Raw genomic sequence first — 15,503 nt, forward strand, 5'->3', positions numbered from 1 at the left:
GATACATGGCGATCGGACGACCAAATAAAGTTCTGAACTTTATTCAGCGACCAGCGACATCACAGCAGGATCCTGATCGCTGCTGCGTGTCAAACTAAACGATATCGCTAGCCAGGACGCTGCAACGTCACGGATCGCTAGCGATATCGTTACAAAGTCGTTTCGTGTGAAGGTACCTTAATTCCCAGTGTGCCCCCGATTATATGCGAATGATGTTTAGGGAGAGTATGCTAAATACAAATGGACCATATACGGGAGTGCAAAGCAATGTCAACATTATAGAGCACAAGGCTGCACGAGTGATGAATATACAACAAATCACATGAGATACAGTATAATAACATATGTGGTAGGAGTCCAAACCTTAATGAAGAAAATAAGGAAAAAGTCAAAGAAAAGAAATGAAATAAAAGTAATGAAATAAAGGAAATGAAATGAACTAATAAAATGAAAAAAATGAAAAAAAGGGGGGTTGATAAAATGGGATACAACTTTTTGTACTTGAGGATGAAACCTACTATGTAATAAACTTGTAAAAAATAAGAAATGAAAAAAGTGAAATGAAAAAAATGAAAAAAATGAAATGAAAAAAATGAATGAAAAGAAATAAAAAATGAAAAAATGAAAAAATGAAAAAAATTAAAAAAGGAAACATTTAAAAAAAAAAATGAAAAACTCATGTAAGGAAACTTGTAAAAGGACTATTAGGGTATGTATCTTACCAGCCACAACGCGTTTGTCATTGAAGACGGTTGTGCAAGTAGTCAGTTGGCCTATATAGAAGAAAAATCAAATTAGCCAGTCCATCTCGCGGTTCAAGCCACGTGGGTGTAGGGTGTCGAGCGTATAGATCCAAAAGGTTTCTCGCTGCTTTAATAATTTTATGTGATTACCTCCTCGCCTAGGTCGGGGAACTCGCTCTAACACCTGAAATCTTAATTGTGCTACATTGTGGTTAGCTTCTTTAAAATGAAGAGGGAGGGGGAGCCATATTTTCCCACAGCGGATCGTAGATTTATGGTTAGAGATACGATCTCTAACCGCTTGGGTGGTTTCCCCCACATAAAGTAACCCGCAAGGGCACTTTGTGATATATACCACAAAATTTGTTTCACAGGTATAGTAGTCCTTGATTCTATACGATTTGCCTGTTCCTGGGTGTACCACTTCACTGCCCTTAATTACGTTTGAGCAGCTCATGCAACCCAAACACGGAAAAGTCCCTGTACGTTTCTGGCCAGAAAGTGTTCTATGTGCCAATGTTTTCTGTGTGCCCAAGTCTGCTTTGACGACCCTGTCCTTTATGTTCTTCGGCCTCCTAGTACACATCAGGGGAGGTTCCTTAAACGTAGGGATGGTGGGATAAGCTCTGGTTAAGAGTGGCCAGTGTGCCCTGATCAGGTTATGTACTCTACGCATTGTAGGGTGATGGCTATGCACGAATGGGAGTCTTGGGTTCTTTTGAGTTTTTATTGTCCCATCCTCTATTTCATTGAGAACCCTGGTGGATTCGGTGTTAAGGAGGTCGGCTGGGTAGTTGCGTGCCCTGAACTTGTTGGACATTTCCTGTAATCTGGTGGCCTTCAGGTCAGGATCGGAGACAATCCTTGACACTCTCTTGAACTGGGATCTTGGGAGACTATTTTTCGTGGATTTAGGGTGACAGCTGTTATAGAGCAGAAGGCTATTACAATCAGTGGGTTTGGAGTATAGATCCGTATTTAGATTACCCCGGGCGTTCTTAAGGACTTTGGTATCCAAGAACGTGACTTCACTCTCATGGTATGTCAGTGTGAAGGTAAGTTCAGGTCGGGTGGTATTGATGGTATCATAGAATTCCTGAAGGCTGGTGCGGGTCCCATGCCAGATACAGAATATATCGTCGATATATCTGTACCAGATTGAAGCATTTTGTTGAAAAATGGGGTTGGCGTATACATGCTCCCTCTCGAAGTGGTCCATGTAAAGATTAGCATATGCCGGGGCCACGTTGGACCCCATAGCAGTGCCGCATGTCTGCACAAAGAAGTCGTCTTCAAAGAGGAAGAAGTTTTCTCTGAGCACCAGGTTCAGAAGATCTATGCAAAGATCGTGTGAGTTCCTGTGCAGGCCCACTTCCTGCAAAGTACGTGAAACAGCTGTAATTCCTCTATCGTGTACAATAGAGGTATACAGGCTGTTGACATCCAAGGTACATAGGAGGCTGTCGGGAGGGATATTAGAGATGTTGCGAATTTTGGATAAAAAGTCACTAGTATCAAGTATGAAGGATCTGGTCAACCGAGTGTAGGGTGTAAGTACCTTTTCCAGAAATTTAGAGAGGGGATTGAGTACTGAGTCAGTTGAGGCTGCAATAGGGCGGCCAGGGGGATTCTGAAGATTTTTGTGTATCTTCGGAAGAATATACAAAACTGGAGTCACTGGATAATGATTGATGAGGTAGGTTTTGGTTTTACTGTCTATGGTACCACGACTCATATACTTATCAATAACACTATTGATCTTCCGCTGTATGGAGTATGTGGGATCCCCCTGGAGCTTTTTGTAGGTACCCGTATCAGAAAGTTGGCGTCTCACCTCGGTGACATAGTGGTGTTTGTTCATGATGACAATGGCTCCCCCCTTGTCTGCTGGTTTGATTATGATGTTCCTATTCTCACTCAATGTATCTAGTGCTTGTTTTTCTGAGGAGTTAAGATTATGTCTGACTGGGAGGAGACCAAGGCGTTGATCTTGTATAGTTTCCCTGATATCCCTGTCAAGGAGGTCTATAAAAGCTTCCACCGCATGATTTGATTTGGGTGGAGTAAAGGTACTAGGGTTCTCAAGCCTAGTGTGCCTATGGTAATGCCGGTTTCTTCCCTCTGGCTAGGTGTAGTGCCTAACCTATTGGTTACTGGAATAGGTAGTTCGTTGAAATGTACTTTAAGTCTTATATTTCTGTAAAATCTTTGCAGATCCTTTTCTAGTTGAAAGGAATCCCATTTGGGAGTAGGGCAGAAAGATAAGCCCATGTTCAAGACTTTGAGTTCTAGAGGAGAAAGGGTGTAATCAGAGATATTTACCACAGAGTTTGGACTCCTACCTGAGATCTCAGCATCATGTGTCGATCCACATTTCTTCTTCCTTCCCCTTTTTGTGGGCGCGCGGTTTGTCCTAAAAAACGCGGTCCAACTGCTTGGGCCCCACCAGTTTCGCTGCCGGATCCCGCAGATAATCCCCCAGCCGGCGAGGAGCCCCCTGAGGGGTAGTTGCCCCCTGGTGTGCATCGATATCTTGGTCTCTGTCGGCGGGGGGCTGTATCCTCCCATCGGTACACTTTGTTAGATATGTAGTCCTCAGTGTCCCTTTGAAACTTTGTGCGTTTTCTTTCTTCTAAGGATCGTTGATAAGAGTTTAGGCTAGAGTCTATTTTACTTTTGAGAGTAGACAGTTCGGTGGAATTAAGGGTAGCGGTTAGTTGGGTTTCTATGCTCTCAATCTTTTCCTCAGTACTCTTAATGGCCTCCTGCAGGTATTCAATGGTCAATAGTATTATATCGAAGGAGCATTTGTTCAGAATTTTCTGGAATGTGGCACAGTACTTCTCATTATCCGAAAATAAGGTAGGACGTAGATTGCAGCGTAGACCACGAGGTATTCTGGCCTGGCGATGGTATTCTCCCAACGTTGCACAATGTAGGTCGTAGCTGATGAGTTTCTTTCTCTCTTTCTCCCAGTCTCTCGATTTAACGTCCTTGCTTGGTAGATGTAAGAAATCAGTATTAGTCTTAATCTTTGATAGAATGGTAGTCCCTGTTGACTCGTCGTATACATATGTTTCGGCGGACATGGATTCGATTGGTGCTTATAGCTTACAAAGCAAATAACTGTAGAAAGTAATGAAAAGCTAGCACACAATCAATGAGGTTCACGGTGCTAGTGAACGGGATATTGAATCCCACACGTCATCAAATTCAAAAGATCACTGCACTCGTATGTTTTTCAAATGCAAAATAACAGATAAAACGCCGGGCGTCATTCAGCACGCCGAGCTGCCTCACCGCCGTGACACAGGACTGTGTCGGCTTCCTCCACTACGCCACCAACGCTTGCCCCTTACCTGCACACAGGACCAGGACGTGAGACCACAGCATAATGATCCGATAAGAATACCATTATCCCTATGAACCATTTAGCTTATATTATCATCCCTTTTATACAGGTGCATTAATCCTGTACCTACAGGCAGCATTTCCCAATATACAGAGGAGACACTTTCACAACCAGTGGCCAGCATTTTTGTGGTCCCCTGCATTAAGTGGCGACACAGGTACTGAGTAATACCTTGAATAAGTATTATGATGTGTCCTCCGTACCATTTCCCACAGTAGACATGGTCCCATTTTTATTGCTCCCCCTTCTTCTTCCTTGCACACAGCACTATACCCTCATATTACGTCTGGGACACTGCAAAATATACTGAACGGATACAGGCTGACATCTAGGATTGACTGCATCCATAGGACAGGTATTCCAATAGCTCCGTATACCCCTCAGTTCAACCAGTCTACACCATTGGGCCTCATTGTTCTTATATGTATATATTGCAGCCACAGGTCTCGGTCCAGCCGCTGATACGGTTTTTGTGCATGGGCTTATGTTCGCTAGCACTCCTGCTAGGTCAGTATCTTTATGATGTACTACTCTATTTTGGGGTGGAGATAATAGTAACCAGGTTCAAAAGAGGGAATTACCGTCATTATTATATGATGTACTATATTCGGGTGCCGCCCCCCCCCTCTGCCAGGGACCTTGTGGCTCTGCTGCCTCCTTATGCTATATTGTTCTTTTCAGGTTATGCTTCTTCATCGTTTTATTTGACTCACCAAACGTAAAGGGTCCTTTCTTTGTATGCAATACAGTTCTAACAGGGTATGTTCTTCCTCCATAATTGTTTGCTCCAGATCCAAAATGAACTCCTTCTCTGAATTCCTCCTCTCAATTGTCTAATAATGCATTGTCTAATAATTCATGTTTTTTGGAAATATATGAAATATATGATTCCTAGTCGTTAATCTTTACAGAATATGCCCAACTATCGGCGATTGAATCACCGTGATATGGATTTCTTTCTCTTGTGTACAATTGTAAATATGTATATACTTACCTGTGAGTGACATTGTTTTATTTTCTAATTGTTTTATTTTCTACTTGTTACAGCGATTTTGTGAACAAGGCCACGGGTTGGCCGAAACGTCAATTCGCCAAGTACCTTTTTCCTCTGACACAAATTTAATAAACTTTTGGAATTTTGCATTTGAAAAACATACGAGTGCAGTGATCTTTTGAATTTGATGACGTGTGGGATTCAATATCCCGTTCACTAGCACCGTGAACCTCATTGATTGTGTGCTAGCTTTTCATTACTTTCTACAGTTATATGCCAAAACATGGTATCCATCCACAGACAGCTGTTTCGGGGTATTTGCCCCTCCTAATAGCCAGTTTCCTACTCCACACTGATGAGGGGCAAATACCCCGAAACAGCTGTCTGTGGATGGATACCATGTTTTGGCATAGGTGGTTTTCCTTTCTTGGATGCTGCCCTTCCCGTGGTTGTTCCTTCCCGGTGAAAGACCTGGCTATTCATTACTTGCGTTGAGAAACACGTGATGGTGTCTCCGCAGTGTTGGAAGTTTTGATCTTCCCACGGTCATTCATCCTTATGTTCATAGTTTTTTCACTAGTCACTGCTCCTAATAGCCAGTTTCCAACTCCACACTCATGAGGGGCAAATACCCCGAAACAGCTGTCTGTGTATGGATACCATGTTTTGGCATGGGTGGTTTTCCTTTCTTGGATGCTGCCCTTCTCGTGGTTGTTCCTTCCCGGTGAAAGACCTGGCTATTCATTACTTGTGTTGAGAAACACGTGATGGTGTCTCCGTGGCTTTTCTACATAAATTTGCATATTTCTCTTTAGGGATGGGGGCAGTGTTCTGGATCACTGCGTTGAGAAACACGTGATGGTGTCTCCGCAGTGTTGGATGTTTTGATCTCCCCGAGGTCATTCATCCTTATGTTCATAGTCTTTTCACTAGGCACTGCTCCTAATAGCCAGTTTCCTACTCCACACTGATGAGGGGCAAATACCACGAATCAGCTGTCTGTGGGTGGGATTGCTCCTCGTCCTTTTGGCTGCGATCTTGTGTCGTGGTCAGAGGGTGTGAGTATTTCTTGGCAGAGTGCTGCTAGTTTTTGTCTGCGGTATTTGTATCGGTAGTGAAGACTGAAGATGTTTATCAAGAATACGATTCGTGTCGTGGTGGAAGGTGGTGCCAGAAACAACGTGGTGTATGTGGTTCGTAACCTGCTGGAAGGAAAGGCTGGAGCTCATCAGACTGATATCTTCAGTGTGAATGAGTTTCACAACCAGGGTACATATGATGTTACCTTTCTGAGTGAGCCTTGCTGTCTAACTGTTTTTGAGTGGTTCACAAGCCATGATGGTGACCCATGCCTGGAGGGAGTGCGAGTGGAGCCTCTGTTTGGGCTCATGGAGAAAGTAGTGACTGTTACCGTGTACAATCCTTACACAGAAGTAAGTCTGCTGGAGCAGTTCCTAGCTCGGTACTGCAAATATGTGAAGGGTGGAGAGAAACAGAGAAATTGTTTGGGCATTTTTAATTGTAAATATGTGTTTCGTGTGAAACTGAGGAAAGACCCAAGCTGTTTGGGAGGTTTCACCAATCCCCAGCGAACTTTTCAGTGGCGGGTCATAGGGGCTTTCTGTCGTATGCAGGGCAGCCTCTATACTGCAGGAAGTGTTTCCAATTTGGGCACTTACAGAACACGTGTGAGAAAAGCATGGCTTGTTGTAACTGTAAGCAAGAAGGCAATGTGGTGGCTCAGTGTCCGATGCCACGAGAATGTGACCAGTGTGGTAATACAGGGCACCTGTATGAGGACAGTCCACATGGTTGGCCAGGGAGGCCAACTAGAGAGAAGGAGAGGCGGGAGAAGGAAGAAAATAAACGTGAGGAGGACCGGAGGCAGGAGGAGAAAAAAAGAGAGAGGAGGAGGTCAAGAAACGGGAGGAGGAGAGGAAGCGGGAGGAAAGTGAGGCATCTGCACAGCAAAGCGCTGAGGTAAATCCGCCCTCTATGATTGAGAGATGGCGGGATAAACGGCAGGAGGACAAGGAGGCTGAATGGAGGAAGGAGGAGCTGGAGGACAAGTTATTCTGGAGAGCCGCAAAGTATGAAGAGCGTGCTATGGTTAAAAATAAAAAGAAAAAAAAGGAGGCCCCAGTTACCAAAGCAGAGGAGTTGGGTGTTTTGATGGATTTTGAAATTTATGGGGTGGAGGAGATGGCTGCGTCATTGATTCTTGATTCTGATCCAGGAAGCATTGGCGTTTTTTCCTCAGAAGAGGAGCCTGGAGGTCGAAAGTGTCCCAGGGAGGGTGGAGGGTGGTGGGGAAATCTGTGACTCTGAGGTTCGTGAAGGTGGAGGGCCCCAGAGGAAGGCTGGGCAGAAGAAGACGCGTGTGGAGGAGTGTATGGAGGTCAGCGGCTCTGAAAGCTGCTCAGCGCAGATGGTGGAGGGGGACAGTGACGGTGCTGTGTAGTTGTGTGCTATTATTTCAGTAGCTAGGTGGTTTTGTATATAGCATTTGCCTTTAAAAATGTTTTTTGTTTTTTGTGTTTTTCATGTAAGTTGAGTAATGTCATGTTCGTAGGTTGTTTTTTTTTTAGTATTTTTTTGTGTATGTGATGGGTTTTGTAATCATATCACAAAATGTGAGGGTCTTTAAAAGGAGGTTGCGGCGGGCGGCCATTTTGGCTTTTTTTGCAACCCAGAATGCAGGAATTTTTTGTCTGCAGGAGTGTGGGATTGTGGATGGTGTGAAGAGGAGTGAATGGCCTCATGGTGCGTCTGTGTGGTCAGGGAGTGCCTGTAATAAAAATGATGGTGTGGGTTTTTTGGTGAAGGGAAATTATGTGAGTTGTGTGACTATATGGTGATTGAGGTTGGAAGGTGTGTTGGCTAATTTTGAGTTTAGAAATGTTCGTTTTTGCGTTATTAATGTATATGCGCCTGTGGGAAAACAGGAGCATAGAGTTTTATTTGAAAAAATTAAGTTTTTTATTCCAGGAAGAGTGCCTGTTGTCATAGTGGGTGATATGAACTGTGATGTGGGAAGTGTGAATGTCGATGCGTCAGGGAAAGTGTTAATGGATATGGTGAGTGATTTTGGTTTAAAAGATATATAGCGGGCATGCAAGATAACTCTGTTGTTAAATACGTTTTTTTCTGACAGTGGGAGGGTGGAGTTTAGATTGGACTATTGTTTAGTTTCAAAAAATCTGATTCCTGTTAGTTATGCACAGGAGAGGGTGGTTTTTTCGGATAATGTGTGTATGAAGTGTGAATTGGATTTGCATGTTAATGAGGTGGCTGGGAAAGGTGTGTGGAAGTTGAATGTGAGTTTGCTGGAAGGAGGGGGGTGAGAGAGGAGTATGAAAGACATTATGCAGAGTGGTGTGGGTGCAGGAGTGAGTTCAAAAATGTGTGTGAATGGTGGGATTGGGTTAAATGGAAAACCAAGAGTTTTTTAAAAAACTCGGGTACAAGTGTGCGGCTGCAAAGAGAGAAAGGGTTTTTTTTTAAATGCAAGACTGAGTGTGTTGTATAAGTTGAGGGCGGGAGGGATGGATGTGAGTGGAGATTTAGTGAAAGTGAAAAAAGAAGTGAATGATTTTTTGTTAGAAAGAGGGAGGAGTATTGTGTATAGGGCCAAATTAGAGAATTTGGAGAAGAATGAGAAGTGTTCGCTTTTTTTCTTTAAAAAAGTTTTTGGGAAGAGACAGAGTATGAGTGTTTTGAATGGGATGGATGGAAATGAAGTGAGTGGCGTGGACTTGTGTGAGGAAGTGGCAAAGTTTTATGATGATTTGTGTGCTGTGAAATGGAGGGATGAAGGTTTGGAGGGTGAGGTGTTGAGTGTTTTGGAAAATAGTTTGAATAGGATAGAAAGGGAAAGTTTGATGGGTGATGTGACGGGTGAAGAAGTATGGAAGGTGGTGTGTAGCATGGCGTTGAATAAAACACCGGGGGAGGATGGTCTACCAGTGGAATTTTATCGTGTGATGTGGGATGTGATTGGGAAGGATTTTGTGGATGTATGTAAGTATATGTGGGCGAATGCAGAGGTGGCATATGGTATGCGTGCAGGGGTGGTTGTGTTATTGCCAAAAAAAAGTGTTTTGAAAAATCTAAAAAATTGGAGGCCGATCACATTGCTACATTGTGATTATAAGATTTATGCGAAACTTTTGGCTAACAGGATGCGTGGTGTGGTTGAGAGTGTGGTGGGTGAGGAGCAATGTTGTGCGGTACCTGGAAGACGAATACATGGAAGTTTGTGTATGTTGAGAGATTGTTTGTGGGACTGCATGAATCGTAAGAAAGGGGTGTATGTGTTGAGTTTCGATTTTGAGAAGGCGTATGATAGATTGGCGCATGGTTTTTTGATTAGTATGTTGGTGAAGATGGGTTTTCCTTCTGAGTTTCTTGAGAGAGTGAGAAGTTTGTATAAGAATATTTATAGTTGTGTGTTGTTGAATGGAAATGTGGGGAGGAGAGTAAGGGTACCGTCACATTAAGCGACGCTGCAGCGATAGCGACAGCAATGCCGATCGCTGCAGCGTCGCTGTGTGGTCGCTGGAGAGCTGTCACACAGACCGCTCTCCAGCGACCAGCGATGCCGAGGTCCCCGGGTAACCAGGGTAAACATCGGGTTGCTAAGCGCAGGGCCGCGCTTAGTAACCCGATGTTTACCCTGGTTACCAGCGTAAAAGTTAAAAAAACAAACAGTACATGCTCACCTGCGCGTCCCCCAGCCTCTGCATCCTGACGCTGACTGAGCTCCGGCCCTAACAGCAGAGCGGTGACGTCACCGCTGTGCTTTCACTTTCAGTTTAGGGCCGGCGCTTTAGTGTCAGGAAGCAGAGGCTGGGGGACGCGCAGGTGAGTATGTACTGTTTGTTTTTTTAACTTTTACGCTGGTAACCAGGGTAAACATCGGGTTACTAAGCGCGGCCCTGCGCTTAGTAACCCGATGTTTACCCTGGTTACCAGTGTAAAATATCGCTGGTATCGTCGCTTTTGCTGTCAAACACGGCGATACACGGCGACCTAGCGACCAAATAATGTGCAGACCTTCTAGCAGCGACCAGCAATTTCACAGCGGGATCCAGATCGCTGCTGCGTGTCAAATACAGCGATATCGCCATCCAGGTCGCTGCAACGTCACGGATTGCTGGCGATATCGCCTAGTGTGACGGTACCTTAAATGTATTTTCGGGTGTTCGGCAGGGGTGTCCTTTGTCCCCTATGATTTTTATTTGCGCAATTGAGCCTTTGTTATGTCTGTTAAGAAAAGATAAGCTGATTCGGGGTGTGCAAGTACCCAGGGGTGGGGGGAGAGAGTGGAAGATGAGTGGTTATATGGATGATGTGTGTGTGCTGTGTGATTCAGAATGTTCGGTACGGCGTGTGAAGTTGTTGGTTTCTATTTTTTGTGGAGCATCTGCTTTTAAAGTGAATTGGGAGAAGAGTGAGTGTAAGAATTTTGGGGGAAGGAGTCTTGATGTTGGAGTGAGTGTGGTGAGTGGATCAATAAAGGTTTTGGGTGTGAAATTTTCAGAGAAATTGGATGGAGAGGAAAGTTGGGTGGATGTGAAAGAGAGAGTGGAGCGCAAGTTAAATTTTTGGAGTTTGAGGGATCTTACGTTTTTTGGTAAAATTTTAGTTATTAAGTGTGTTGTGTTACCTATTTTTTTGTATGTTGCAATGGTTTTTCCACCAAGCTACATGTGTATTAGAAGATTAAATAGGGTTTTGTTTGTCTTTTTTGGGGGTTCATGTATGGAGCGTGCGAGGAGAGAGATTGTTATGAAGAGTTTGGATAAGGGGGGACTGGGTTTCCCAAATTTGAATGTTTTTTTCGGCGTGAATATTATGGTGTTTGTACTAGGTGTGATTAGGATGGATGGGAAGTATGCATGTATGTGCAGGTTTTTGTTTGGAAATTTCTTGTTTCATTTGAAATGGCGTGAAAGAGATTTTAGGAGCCCAGTGGCTTTTGAGGTTCCTGTGTGGTATGTGTGGGTTTACAAATTTTTAGTGAAGTATGAACTGTGTGATGTGGATGTGAGATTGTTAGAAAAGAAGAAAGCTGTATATAAGATGATTGAGTGTAGAGAGGTGGAATGTGACATTATTGTTGGATGAGCCCATAGGCTGTCCTTGCCAGATCTTAAATTGGTAAGAGGGGATGATGTGCAGAAAGTATGGAAGAAGGTTCGTGTGAATGGTATGACAAATAGACAGAGTGAGATTGTATGGCAGTCATTGCATGAGCTGTTGTTGGTGAGGGAGTTTCTGAAAAACCGAGGTTTAGTGAGAAGTGAGAGGTGTCCGAGGAGTGTATGTGGTGGGAGTGAGAGTGTGTTGCATTTGTTTTGGAATTGTCAGTATGCTAGAAGTGTGATTGCAGGTCTGGGTCATTTGTGTAAGGAGCTGTGCGAGGTGAATCTGTTGTCTTTTGAGCTTTTTATGTTTGGATTGGGTATGTGTGGGGAAAAGGAGAGAGTATTGTGGTTGATGATGGCATGTATAAAAGAGGTTTTGTGGGATGTGAGGAATGTGTATGTGTTTAAAAGGAAGGATATTGAGGTTAAAAATTGTATAAAAATTATTTTGGGAAAATTGTATTTGTGTTTTGTGTGTGATCAGAGGAGGAGAGGGGAGGTTGATGCAGAGGGAATTTGGAAGACTAAAAAGTGGAAACATTTAGTTAATGTATCTTGAGGTGTTTTTTGGTTGTTAATAAAAATTTTGTTGTGTTTTCCAATGATGATGGGAATAGCGGGTGCACTGAGTATGTGGCACGCTGTTTTGGGAGATGAGTTCCTTATAGTTTTGGTTACCTGACTGTGGAACATCCCATGAGAGGAAAAAAAAAAAAGCTGTCTGTGGATGGATACCATGTTTTGGCATAGGTGGTTTTCCTTTCTTGGATGCTGCCCTTCCCATGGTTGTTCCTTCCCGGTGAAAGACCTGGCTATTCATTGCTTGCGTTGAGAAACACGTGATGGTGTCTCCGCGGCTTTTCTACATGCATTTGCATATTTCTCTTTAGGGATGGGGGCAGTGTTCTGGATCACTGCGTTGAGAAACACGTGATGGTGTCTCCGCAGTGTTGGATGTTTTGATCTCCCCGAGGTCATTCATCCTTATGTTCATTACGAGTTCAAAGACACCAAAAAGGTCTAGGTTATTTTTTTATCTAAGTGGAGAAAAAAAATTTCAAAACTTTGCTAAAAAAAAAAAATTGTGCCATTGTCCGATACCAGTAGCGTCTCCATTTTTTGGAATCTTGGGTCAGGTGAGAGCTTATTTTTTGCGTGCCGAGCTGACGCTTGTGCCACATTTGTGCAGATACGTTCTTTTGTTCACCCGTTATTGCATTTTAATGCAATGTCGCAGCGACCAAAAAAAGTAATTCTGGCTTTTTAAATTTTTTTCTCGCTACGCTGTTTAGCAATCAGGTTAATGCTTTTTATTATTGATAGATCGGGCGATTCTGAACGCGGCAATACCAAATATGTGTATGTGTGATTTTTTTATTGTTTTATTTTGGATGGGGCGAAAGGGGGGTGATTTAAACTTTTATATATTTTTTTTCATATTTTTTAAAACTTTATTTTTACTTTTGCCATGCTTCGATAGCCTCCATGGGAGGCTAGAAGCTGGCATAGCCTGATCGGCTCTGCTACATAGCAGTGATCATCAGATTGCTGTTATGTCGCTGAATTACAGGCTTGCTATGAGCGCAGACCACAGGGTGGCGCTCACAGCAAGCTGGCATCAGTAACCATAGAGGTCTCAAGGAGACCTCTGATTACTATGCCGACACATCATGTGACGGGGTCGGCGATGCGCGCATTTCCAGCCGCGCGGCCTGGAAGCGGTAGCTAAATGCCGCTGTCAGCGTTTGACAGCGGCATTTAACTGGTTAATAGCAGCAGGCGGATTGCAATTCCACCTGCCGCTTTTGCGCACACATGTCAACAGTACAAAACAGCTGACACGTCGGGACTCACCGCCGGAGCCCACATCAAAGGGGGAGACACGACATGCGCCGTACTAGTACCGGGCATGTCGTGAAGGGGTTAAAACTGCATTCCCATGCAATTCTATGGGATTCCGCAGTTGCTGTGCCCATGTTGCGGATTTTCCCGCTGCGGAATCGCATAGCAGTAAAATCCGCAGCATGTTCATTATTTCTGCGGAATCGTTGCGATTCCACAGCCATAGGATTGCACTGAAACACTCACTTTACACATGTGGCTATGCCCACCATGCGTAAAGTGAGCACTTCATGTGCAGATGGTACCTGGGTCTGGAGGAGAGGAGACTCTCCTCCAGGCCCTTGGGAACCATATTTCTGTAAAAAAAATTATTAAAATAAAAAATAGGGATATACTTACCATCTGATAGCCCCCGGAGTCCTCCCCCCTCTCATCCGTGCACGCGGCGGCTTCTATTCCCAGGGATGCATTGCGCGAATCACCTGGGATGATGTTGCTGTCTCACAAAGGTACTTCGCAAAAAGAATCGCTGGGAAAGGAATGTAGCGGCAGCGCCACATACCGGGAGCACCGCTGAGGAGATCGGAGGAAAGTGAGAATAACCATTTTTTTTTTATTATTATAATTTTTAACCCATTCACCCCCAAGGGTGGTTTGCACGTTAATGACCAGGCCAATTTTTACAATTCTGACCACTGTCCCTTTATGAGGTTATAACTCTGGAATGCTTCAACGGATCCCAGTGATTCTGACACCGTTTTCTCGAGACATATTGTACTTCATGATAGTGGTAAAAATTCTTTGATATTACCTGCGTTTATTTGTGAAAAAACGGAAATTTGGCGAAAATTTTAAAAATTTCGCAATTTTCCAACTTTGAATTTTTATGCAATTAAATCACAGTGATATATCACACAAAATACTTAATAAGTAACATTTCCCACATGTCTACTTTACATCAGCACAATTTTGGAACCAAAATTTTTTTTGTTAGGGAGTTATAAGGGTTAAAATTTGACCAGCAATTTCTCATTTTTACAACACCATTTTTTTTTAGGGACCTCTCATTTGAAGTCATTTTGAGGGGTCTATATGATAGAAAATACCCAAGTGTGACACCATTCTAAAAACTGCACCCCTCAAGGTGCTCAAAACCACATTCAAGAAGTTTATTAACCCTTCAGGTGTTTCACAGGAATTTTTGGAGCGTTTAAATAAAAATGAACATTTAACTTTTTTTCCACACAAAATTTACTTCAGCTCCAATTTGTTTTATTTTACCAAGGGTAACAGGAGAAAATGGACCCCAAAAGATGTTGTACAATTTTTCCTGAGTACGCCGATACCCCATATGTGGGGGTAAACCACTGTTTGGGTGCATGACAGAGCTCGGAAGCGAAGGAGCGCCATTTGACTTTTCAATGCAAAATTGACTGGAATTGAGATGGGACGCCATGTTGCGTTTGGAGAGCCCCTGATGTGCCTAAACATTGAAACCCCCCACAAGTGACACCATTTTGGAAAGTAGACCCCATAAGGAGCTTATCTAGAGGTGTGGTGAGCACTTTGACTCACCAAGTGCTTCACAGAAGTTTATAATGCAGAACCGTAAAAATAAAAAATCATATTTTTTCACAAAAATTATCTTTTCGCCCCCAATTTTTTATTTTCCCAAGGGTAAGAGAAGAAATTGAACCTCAAAAGTTGTTGTACAATTTGTCCTGAGTACGCTGATACTCCATATGTGGGGGTAAACACTGTTTGGGCGCATGGGAGAGCTCGGAAGGGAAGCAGCGCTGTTTGACTTTTCAATGCAAAATTGACAGGAATGGAGATGGGACACAATGTTGCGTTTGGAGAGCCACTAATGTGCCTAAAAATTGAAACCCCCCACAAGTGACACCATTTTGGAAAGTAGACCCCCTAATGAACTTATCTAGAGGTGTGGTGAGCACTTTGACCCACCAAGTGCTTCACAGAAGTTTATAATGCAGAACCGTAAAAATAAAAAATCATATTTTTTCACACAAATTATCTTTTCACCCCCAATTTTTTATTTTCCCAAGGGTAAGAGAAGAAATTGGACCCCAAAAGTTGTTGTACAATTTGTCCTGAGTACGCTGATACCCCATATGTGGGGGTAAACCACTGTTTGGGCGCATGGGAGAGCTCGGAAGGGAAGGAGCGCCGTTTGACTTTTCACTGCAAAATTTACAGGAATTGAGATGGGACGCCATGTTGCGTTTGGAGAGCCACTGATGTGCCTAAACATTGAAACCCCCCACAAGTGAAACCATTTTGGAAAGTAGACCCCCTAAGGAACTTATCTAGAGGTGTAGTGAGCACTTTGACCCACCAAGTGC

The sequence above is a fragment of the Ranitomeya variabilis genome, chromosome 2 (genome assembly GCF_051348905.1).
Source record: "Ranitomeya variabilis isolate aRanVar5 chromosome 2, aRanVar5.hap1, whole genome shotgun sequence".
In the NCBI taxonomy this organism is placed as follows: domain Eukaryota; kingdom Metazoa; phylum Chordata; class Amphibia; order Anura; family Dendrobatidae; genus Ranitomeya; species Ranitomeya variabilis.